The sequence below is a fragment of the Aquarana catesbeiana genome, linkage group LG01 (assembly GCF_042186555.1).
Source record: "Aquarana catesbeiana isolate 2022-GZ linkage group LG01, ASM4218655v1, whole genome shotgun sequence".
In the NCBI taxonomy this organism is placed as follows: Eukaryota; Metazoa; Chordata; class Amphibia; order Anura; family Ranidae; genus Aquarana; species Aquarana catesbeiana.
In genome coordinates this window covers 110,419,143-110,429,922 of record NC_133324.1, presented here as the reverse complement: position 1 = coordinate 110,429,922, position 10,780 = coordinate 110,419,143, and positions in this window count along the sequence as shown.

Here is a 10,780-nt window from a genome sequence, read left to right as displayed (position 1 = left end):
GAGTTCAAAGAAGGGCAACAAAGCTAATAAAAGGTCTGGAGGATCTTAGTTATGAGGAAAGGTTGCGAGCACTGAACTTATTCTCTCTGGAGAAGAGACGCTTGAGAGGGGATATGATTTCAATTTACAAATACCGGACTGGTGACCCCTCAATAGGGATAAAACTTTTTCGCAGAAGAGAGTTTACCAAGACTCGTGGCCACTCATTAAAATTAGAAGAAAAGAGGTTTAATCTTAAACTACGTAGAGGGTTCTTTACTGTAAGAGCGGCAAGGATGTGGAATTCCCTTCCACAGGCGGTGGTCTCAGCGGGGAGCATTGATAGCTTCAAGAAACTATTAGATAAGCACCTGAATGACCACAACATACAGGGATATACAATGCAATACTGACACATAATCACACACATAGGTTGGACTTGATGGACTTGTGTCTTTTTTCAACCTCACCTACTATGTAACTATGTAACTAAGTGTATATACTGTACACACAAACACAAACACACACACACACACATATATATATATATATATATATATATATATATATATATATATATATACACAGTATCTCACAAAAGCGAGTACCCTCCTCACATTTTTGTAACTATTTTATTATATCTTTTCATGTGACAACACTGAAGAAATGACACTTTGCTACAATGTAAAGTAGTGAGTGTACAGCTTGCATAACAGTGTAAATTTGCTGTCCCCTCAAAATAACTCAACACACAGCTGATAATGTCTAAAGTGAGTACACCCCTAAGTGAAAATGTCCAAATTGGGCTCAAAGTGTCAATATTTTGTGTGGCCACCATTATTTCCCAGCACTGCCTTAATCTTCTTGGGCATGGAGTTCACCAGAGCTTCACAGGTTGTCACTGGAGTCCTCTTCCATTCCTCCATGATGACATCACAGAGCTGGTGGATGTTAGAGACCTTGCGCTCCTCCACCTTCCATTTGAAGATGCCCCACAGATGCTCAATAGGGTTTAGGTCTGGAGACATGCTTGGCCAGTACATCACCTTTACCCTCAGCTTCTTTAGCAAGGCAGTGGTCATCTTGGAGGTGTGTTTGGGGTTGTTATAATGTTGGAATACTGCCCTGCAGCCCAGTCTCTGAAGGGAGGGGATCATGCTCTGCTTCAGTATGTCACAGTACATGTTGGCATTCATGGTTCCCTCAATGAACTGTAGCTCCCCAGTGCCGCCAGCACTCATGCAGCCCCAGACCGTGACACTCCCACCACCATGCTTGACTGTAGGCAAGACACACTTGTCTTTGTACTCCTCACCTGGTTGCCGCCACACACGCTTGACACCATCTAAACCAAATAAGTTTATCTTGGTCTCATCAGACCACAGGACATGGTTCCAGTAATCCATGTCCTTAGTCTGCTTGTCTTCAGCAAACTGTTTGCGGGCTTTCTTGTGCATCATCTTTAGAAGAGGCTTCCTTCTGAGACAACAGCCATGCAGACCAATTTGATGCAGTGTGCGGCGTATGGTCTGAGCACTGACAGGCTGACCCCCACCCCTTCAACCTCTGCAGCAATGCTGGCAGCACTCATACATCTATTTCCCAAAGACAACCTTTGGATATGACGCTGAACTCAGCTTCTTTGGTCGACCATGGCGAGGCCTGTTCTGAGTGGAACCTGTCCTGCTAAACCGCTGTATGGTCTTGGCCACCGTGCTGCAGCTCAGTTTAAGGGTCTTGGCAATCTTCTTATAGCCTAGGGTATCTTTATATAGAGCAACAATTCTTTTTTTCAGATCCTCAGAGAGTTCTTTGCCATGAGAGAGTGAGAGCGATAACACCAAATTTAACACACCTGCTCCCCATTCACACCTGAGACCTTGTAACACTCACGAGTCACATGACATTTTCACTTAGGGGTGTACTCACTTTTGTTGCCAGCTATTTAGACATTAATGTCTGTGTGTTGAGTTATTTTGAGGGGACAGCAAATTTACACTGTTATACAAGCTGTACACTCACTACTTTACATTGTAGCTAAGTGTCATTTCTTCAGTGTTGTCACATGAAAAGATATAATAATATATTTACAAAAATGCGAGGGGTGTACTCACTTTTGTGAGATACTGTATCTATATATATATGGAATGGCATGCCACATTTCCCCTTCTGACTGGATTGCCACTTTAATTACAAGCCCGAGAAATACAGTATATAACACCTACAGTGGCTGGAAGTATTTTTGTATCTAATAGCAAACTTGGCAAGCTATCCAGATGTAACCTGCCAAACCTGTATGGCTTCCAGGCTCTGGAAAATTATGTTTATCAAGCTCCTTCCCAGCTCATTAACAGTATTAACATTTCTGCTAACACATGCATTACTTTTACTATACTGAGTAAACAAGTAAGCTATGGGAAAATGTACTATGTTGACGAATGGAGTTCAGAAGCTTTTTTAATCGGGTATTATCACAGTGTGACATATAAAATTCCAGCTCTAACACCAGGCTGTCTGTGAAAAGCTCAGCATGGTTAATAAAACAATATTACATTTAAAACAAAGGACTGGGTGGAAGAGCAGGTTCAGATTTTGCTGAGATTGGGGTTGTCAATACAGTCGTGGAACGTTCTCATATAAAAGTAGAGTATTCTGGTGATAGCATTGGGTTATGCGTATTATTTTCATCTGTGTATTATTTTTAAGGACAAAAGAAGTTTAAGCTTCACTCCATCCTCAGTTTTAGATAGAAAGAGAAGAGTTCAAATTTTTGTCTGATTTTAATTTCTGTCTGTGACCCCATTGGGGAGATCCTTCTTTCATTTCCTGTCCATCTGACACCAGGACAAGAAGGAGAGCTTAAAGGTTCTAACCCTTCCCACTCCACTAAATGTTTTTGTATTTGTTTTGGCTTCCATAGGGGAGATTTTCCATCACTTCCTGTAATGATGATGAGTTTGTGTTACATGAAATGTATGTGAGTAGAGCCTTTTTTTCGTATTCATTATTTATTGGCTATCTAGCTTAAAGTGATTGTTAAGTCTCATTTTTTTATATATAAAAATAACAAACATGTTATACTTACCTGCTCTGTGCAGTGGATTTGCATAGCCTGGATCCTCCTCTTCTTGGGTGCCTCTTCTGTGCTCCTGGCTCCTCTCTCCTGTTGAGTGCCCCCACAGCAAGCAGCTTGCTATGGGGGCACCCAAGCCGAGCTGCAGCTCTGTGTCTCCATTTAAACACAGAGCTGCGGTTTGGCCCTGCCCCTCTCTCTCCTGTTTGGCTAACTGACTTTGATTGACAGCAGCGGGAGCCAGTGGCGCCACTGCTGTGTCTCAGCCAATCAGGAGAGAGAGTCCTGGACAGCCGAGACACTAGTGGACATCGCCGGACAGAGATGGGACTCAGGTAAGTATTAGGGGGGCCGAGAGTGGCTGCTGCACACAGAAGGATTTTTATCTTAATGCATATAATGCATTAAGATAAAAAACTTCTGACTTTACATCCACTTTAATACACTACGGGCACGCCTGATGTCCATTTATACATAAATATGTAGTGCTACCCCCAGAGGAGCTGCTGTATTTTCTTGTGATTTCTCTGCACACCTGCAGATGACACACTATGCTCGCCCAGCACTTACAGACACACCTTGAGTTATTTCAAATAATTTTTTAGGCCAAGCATAACCTAAAAGAAGAAAGGATTAGCAAGTGTACTTATACAAACAATCAATAAGACAATAATCATACTCTGAGAGATATTGCAAACACCTGCAGTATTCTGACTATGGAGAATTAACAGAGCTGAATTGCTTTTACCTAGCAACAGTATATAAATACAGTCCCAACTTTCTATAACAGCCCCCACTTTATCCCACTGGCTGGTGAATGTTGAAAAAACAAAACAAAAAAAAACACTTCCCAGCAGACAACATATGAATGTTAGTCTCCCAGGGAGCCCTCTTTTGGGTCTCTGGACGTGCTCTGATTCAGTCCTCAGACAGAGATAGGAGTTGCTGTGATGTCTCTTTTTCAATCCTGCTTATAGTCCCTCCTTTCATTCCTTACAAGCAGTGGGGAGCTCTGTAGTACAGTCTGATCTCACCAGGCATCCAAATCACACTTCACATCCTCGCAGGGAGAAGGTTCTATCGTCTTTTTGGTTCTGTGAGTTATCATCTGATTGTGGTCAGCTATGGCTGGGATCCTTTCAGCCAACAGCAGCATCTTAGTCCTCTCAGCAACCACCAGACCCTCCTCTGCGTTGTTGCAACAGCCAAACACTGTCCTTTTAGGATTAGCCCAGACCCAGCCAAGTTGGCTTGATAGCATATCACAATGTTCACTCTCCTGCACTGTGCAGTAAGTCCCAACTGTGACAGACCTAGCCGGGAGAGAGACTTTTGGAGGGGACTGTATGCTAGCCTCTTGCCGATCGATCGTGGGCCCTTGCATTTGGGGGAAGGGTGCTCTTTGCGAGCTGTATGCCTGGGGACCCTTGAGGTGGTATTACTGTGGATTCGGGTCCTGGTCCCCCAGGACACACAGACTCTGGGGACCCTGGATTTGCCATATTGGAATAGTGGCTGATTCATAATGCTGGGACAGATACTGTTAGGAGATGCTGATGTAAATTCCAACACCTGTCTGTCTGTTGTCTGCTAAAATGTGTATTGTAAATAAGTCTACTATGGGATCTAAGACTCATTAGATCCCCATTGTTGTTTGTGTTAATTAACTCTGCTATTGTGTGAAGAGTCTATGTTGATTGTGATAATGTTGATTGGATTTTCTGAACTACAAGACGGCCAGTCTGGCCTAAAGGTCATGTTTGAGTCATCTAGGCTGTCTAAAGGGATTAGTTAATTAGCTCATGTTAATTAGGTTAATTAGGTTAATTAGGTTACAGCTGTATTGTTAGAGTAATATGAGCAGGAGGTCTGCAGCTCCTCTTTTATTGTATAAATAAGACTGTATTCCTGTCAATAAAGTTAGATTTCTGGTTGAACTTACATACAGCCTGCCTGGTGTTTGTTCTGAGCTATCACAACTGGACTAGAACGGCACAGAACTGTAGTTCTAGTCCCGGAGCATCGGAAGACCGAACAATCAGATGTTGTGATCTGCAGTCTGATTCTATAGCAGCAGAGGAGTTTCGGGAGAGTGGAACTGAGCGAGAAAGGGGCTTGTTACATTGGTGGCAGCAGTGGGATTTGCTCTCCAGTTACTGGGACACTCCAAACCAGCCTGCAGGAGAGCCACACTGAAAGACTTGCTTGAGAGCCATGGAGGGAATGGTGGGATCGTGCTTCCTTGCCGTGAACACATCCAAACCATCACCTGGATCCAAGGTAGCAGGATAGCAGGAGAGGAGAGATACCAGCCACCATGGATGAGGAATTCAGAAGGAGGTTGCGAGAGAAGGAGATACAGCACAGAGGACCAGTATCAGAGCAGGTCCTGCTAGGATGGTTTGATTCTATCCGCTGTGAACTCTGGAAGGAAGCACTAGCACGTGAGCAGCGACACCAGGGAAAAGTTCTCCCCTCCATTCATGTGAGGTACTGGTCGCAGTATGAAGTGCGAATGCTGTTTTTGGGGGAACAGCCGAACCAGGAGTGGGCAGCCGAGTTAAGCAGGCTGATCCGGGCAGAAATGCGGTTGGACGAGAGCTACAGAGCCCTCCAGTGGTATGTAGCCCAAGTGTGCCCATGGACAGCGGGTGACAGCCCCACGGAAGGCTTTGACTACGATGGCCTGGGATTGTTATACTGGAGGCTGTCCAGGGACCCTGACTTTGGAAGTGATCGGGAGTGGCGTTTGGAGGAAATAATGGCGCACAGAGAGCGGAGACTGAATGTCTCAGAAGTGCACTGGAAGATTTGGAGTTTCTGGCTGTTCAGGAATGGGAGTTGGAGATCGCTTACAAACAGCTGTTAGACTCTGCTCAGCAGCAGGGTGGTGCTCCCTTTGCCTGGGACTATCAGGAAATACCAGTTGACAACTCTGAAATCCTGGCTGAAGAGTTGACAATGTGGCAGAGTAACGGTGTGCTTTGCCAACCTGCACCCGCAGCTATGGAGGCGGAGGTCTTATGGCGGATGCAGCAAGTGCTGACTGACCTTGATGAACCTGTTTCTGCATTGGATGATCTTGGATGGAGGAATGTGCCTGTCCAGCAGAATGCCAGAGAATCGGCAGTGGAAAATCTGAAGATTGCCGTCCCCAAACCTGAAGTGCTGACAACGGGGCAGAGCTCTGCTAACCTCTGCCCAGCATTGATAGCATCTTCTGGGTTCCATGGAGAGGAGATGGTGAACCTTTATCCCCGGACACCAGTTGCAGAGACAGGGGATTTGATAGATTTTTCTGCTGAGGAAGAACAACCTGGTGAGCCTCCAGCAGAAGAGGAGCTGTTATTAGGGCCAAACTTCACTATGCTCTGCCCAGCACCAACAGAAGTATCTGTGAAGGTACAAGGAACTTCCCCAGCTGAAGCGCTGGCAACCGGACAGAGGGTCCAAGATCTCTGCCCTACACCTGCCGTGGTTCCGGAGGCTCAGGGTGAGAAGGAGGTGGTCACTTCCCAGCAGCAGATCAGGATACAGGGGGAGAAGGGAGAGGAGGTGTTCGTCGTCCCTCTCCAACAGTTAGCCGGAGCAGATGGTGTGGGGTTTCCAGCAGAAGGGCTGGCAACAGGGCCGAGTACTGCTGGACTCTGCCCTCAACTAACAGAGGATGGATGTCCTGTGAAGGTGGATAGGACTTCAGTCTCCACCTGTATACCCCAGGGATGCTGGGTAGTCGGCCCAGATCCCCAACAGCATGATGGAGTGAGCCCAGACACCCTGTCTTCTCTCCAGCGGCAGAAAGGACTCCAGGGAGAAGGGCCAGTCCAGGCCTCTCCCCAGCGGCAGATATGTTCTCTGAGAGAGGCAGAGGTTGGCTGGGTGAGTAATGCTTTGTTTGGAACAATTTGTTTGGGGTACTGTGTGGGTACAGGCATTAGAGCACTGGAACTACTGACTAACTTCGGAGTCAACCCGTCTGGGGTCTCCTCCTGTGTTAGTCTCCTGCCAAAAGGGGAGAAATGTGACAGAACTAGCCGGGAGAGAGACTTTTGGAGGGGACTGTATACTAGCCTCTTGCCGATCGATCGTGGGCCCTTGCATTTGGGGGAACGGTGCTCTTTGTGAGCTGTATGCCTGGGTACCCTTGAGGTGGTATTACTGTGGATTTGGGTCCTGGTCCCCCAGGACACACAGACTCTGGGGACCCTGGATTTGCCATATTGGAATAGTGGCTGATTCATAATGCTGGGACAGATACCGTTAGGAGATGCTGATGTAAATTCCAACACCTGTCTGTCTGTTGTCTGCTAAAATGTGTATTGTAAATAAGTCTACTATGGGATCTAAGACTCATTAGATCCCCATTGTTGTTTGTGTTAATTAACTCTGCTATTGTGTGAAGAGTCTGTGTTGATTGTGATAATGTTGATTGGATTTTCTGAACTACAAGACGGCTAGTCTGGCCTAAAGGTCATGTCTGAGTCACCTAGGCTGTCTAAATGGATTAGTTAATTAGCTCATGTTAATTAGGTTAATTAGGTAACAGCTGTATTGTTAGAGTAATATGAGCAGGAGGTCTGCACCTCCTCTTTTATTGTATAAATAAGACTGTATTCCTGTCAATAAAGTTAGATTCCTGGTTGAACTTACATACAGCCTGCCTGGTGTTTGTTCTGAGCTATTACAACTGGACTAGAATGGCACAGAGCTGTAGTTCTAGTCCCGGAGCATCGGATGACCGAACAATCAGATGTTATGATCTGCAGTCTGATTCTATAGCAGCAGAGGAGTGTTGGGAGAGTTGAACTGAGCGAGAAAGGGTCTCGTTACACCAACGTGTTATCAGACTCTTATCTTCATGTGTTAGTATATGTGGATAATCCACACCTTCGCTGCCTTCCAAAGACTGGGAAAGTCTAAATGAACTGAAAGCATATAAGATCACAGAGGGAGCGTAGGCCTAGCGCATTATCCTCAATTAATGTTTTTATTGAATAAAATAAAGGTGAAAAAACTCACAAACCTGTGCATGTGTCACAAGTACTGGTTTGTGAGCATATTCATCTCTATTTTATTCAATAAACACATGTATTGAAGATAATGTGCTAGGCCTAGGCGCCCTCTGTGTTCTTATATGCTTCCAGCCAAGGTGGCTGCCTGCTGCACTGGAGACAAACCATAGACGAGCATTGCAAAAGGGTCTACCTAAACATGTCTACTGCACTTCTGCATTAATGAGTTTAACCCTATCCACACTGCAGAAGGATAATAGAGCAGCAACAAAGGAAGACGTTCCGCAGCAGCTATCAGCTACAGTCTGTTGTGCAGGGTATTGATATTAATGCGCTGGAAGCTTCTTGTATACAGCAATACGCTTTACTTTTATGGAGAATATTAGATCATGTCCTACATCATGAAACAGGAACAGGAACTGAAAAACAAACAAGTGCACACAGAGGAAAAACAGTACTTCCTCCCATTACATTATTTCATAGAAACACACTATAATACTGCATCACCACCTGCTGGATAGATAGGTATAATGCATAAAGTATTGTCAGTTTATTAGCAATCATGCTATTGTTCTTTCCAACACAGCTTACATATAGATTGGTTTTCCCCAACTATTTTTGACATTGGTAATGCCTCATTGGGATTTTGAGCCTATCTATTCAGCAAAGGTTTCTGGCCTTATGTGTTAACTGCACAAGTGGAACCCATTAAGATATTGCTAGTGGTGGAACCACATTCGGACATGCATTTGTTTCTGATAAATAGGAGGTGCAGGGTAACCCACAATTATTTCGTACTGTAAATCTACTTAATCAAAATCATATATTCATAAAAACATTTTCCAAAAAGCTGACAAGGAGTAACAGACACCTATGGCACTGTGTCAATGCAATGAGCCATGTTTTATATCCAGTGTTGGCTGACATCAGGCATCTCCTGCCATATATCTGCCAGCAGATGATGCTGACATGCCCCTAAGTACAACACATCCTCCTTGACCAGAAGGAGAATGTGAGATGGAGAGGGAATGGAGTCAGTCGCCAGGGGCTCATTAGTTATTTCATAATTTCCTTCTGCGTATACCAATTACACATTGCCATATTTACGCTCATTTCTTAAATTATATTTTTAGGAAAATACATTATAATAAAGTATATCCAAAAATAGAAAACAAAATGTTATTTTAGCATTTCAATATCTGAATCAAATCAACTTTTTATCCACATATGCTATAGATTTCCTGCTACTCCAAATGGAAAAACAACTTGGCAAGCTGTACAAACATGTATATAAGCACAAATCTATAAGAGCTGTACAGACCCATCTGGTTTGCTTTGACTGAGGCTTCCAGTGTAGCAGAGTGACTACATGTCCTTCTATGGAAGAATACAGCAAGGATGAGGATTTTCCACTGAACTCCAACAGGATAGCAAGTCCGGCTGGTGAAGTTCTAAAGCTCTCAATGCATTGGTTGTACAGAAAACATTTCCATTGTTTTGTCTCTGTTTGTTTTTAATTTTCATTGAAGCATAGTGTTGTTACTTGACTTGGAAAAGATACAACTCTAAAAATATTGCATGTTATATTTGTGCTGTTATTTTTGTAATAAATATTTAATTTGAAACAATGTACAAAAGAAAGAAAAGAAAATATATTGCAGCATTTGGTGCCTTGAATCTTTACTACACACAAGCTCTAGTGGCAAAAACACATCCAGTTTTCATGTTTAACCACTTAAGCCCCGGACCATTTCGCTGGCCAAAGATCAGAGCACTTTTTGCGATTCGGCACTGCGTCGCTTTATCTGACAATTGCGCGGTCAAGCGATGTTGCTCCCAAACAAAATTGACGTCCTTTTTTTCCCACAAACAGAGCTTTCTTTTGGTGGAATTTGATCGCCTCTGCGATTTTTATTTTTTGCGCTATAAACAAAAATAGAGCAACAATTTTGAAAAAAATGTATTATTTTTTTCTTTTTGCTATAATAAATATCCCCCAAAAATATATAAAAAAAACAATTTTTTTCCTCATTTTAGGCCGATATGTATTCTTCTACATATTTTTGGTAAAAAAAATCGCAATAAGCGTTTATTGATTGGTTTACGCAAAAGTTATAGCGTTTACAAAATAGGGGTTAGTTTTATGGCATTTTTATTATTAATTTTTTTTTACTAGTAATGGCAGCGATCTGCAATTTTTATCAGGACTGCGACATTCTGGCGGACACATCGGACAATTTTGACACATTTTTGGGACCATTGTCATTTTTACAACGATCAGTGCTATAAAATTGCACTGATTACTGTAAAAATGACACTGGCAGTGAAGGGGTTAACCACTAGGGAGCGCTGAAGGGGTTAAGTGTGTCCTGGGGAGTGTTTCTAACTGTAGGGGGGATGGGCTACGAACGGCACTTCACTGATCATAGCTCCTGATCACAGGGAGCTATGATCAGTGACAGTGTCACTAGGCAGAACGGGGAGATGCTTGTTTACATTAGCATCTCCCCGTTCTTCAGCTCCGTGAGACGATCACGGCTATCCCCGCGGCAATCGAGTCCGCGTGACCCGCGACCCAACTCACAGAGCTCCCGGCAGGGTCGCTTGAGTGCCGCCGGCGGCACGCACGTGACCACATGGCGGCAAATTCAAGGGGACGTACCTGTACGCCCATTTGCCTAGCCATGCCATTCTGCCGACGTAAATGTACATGCGG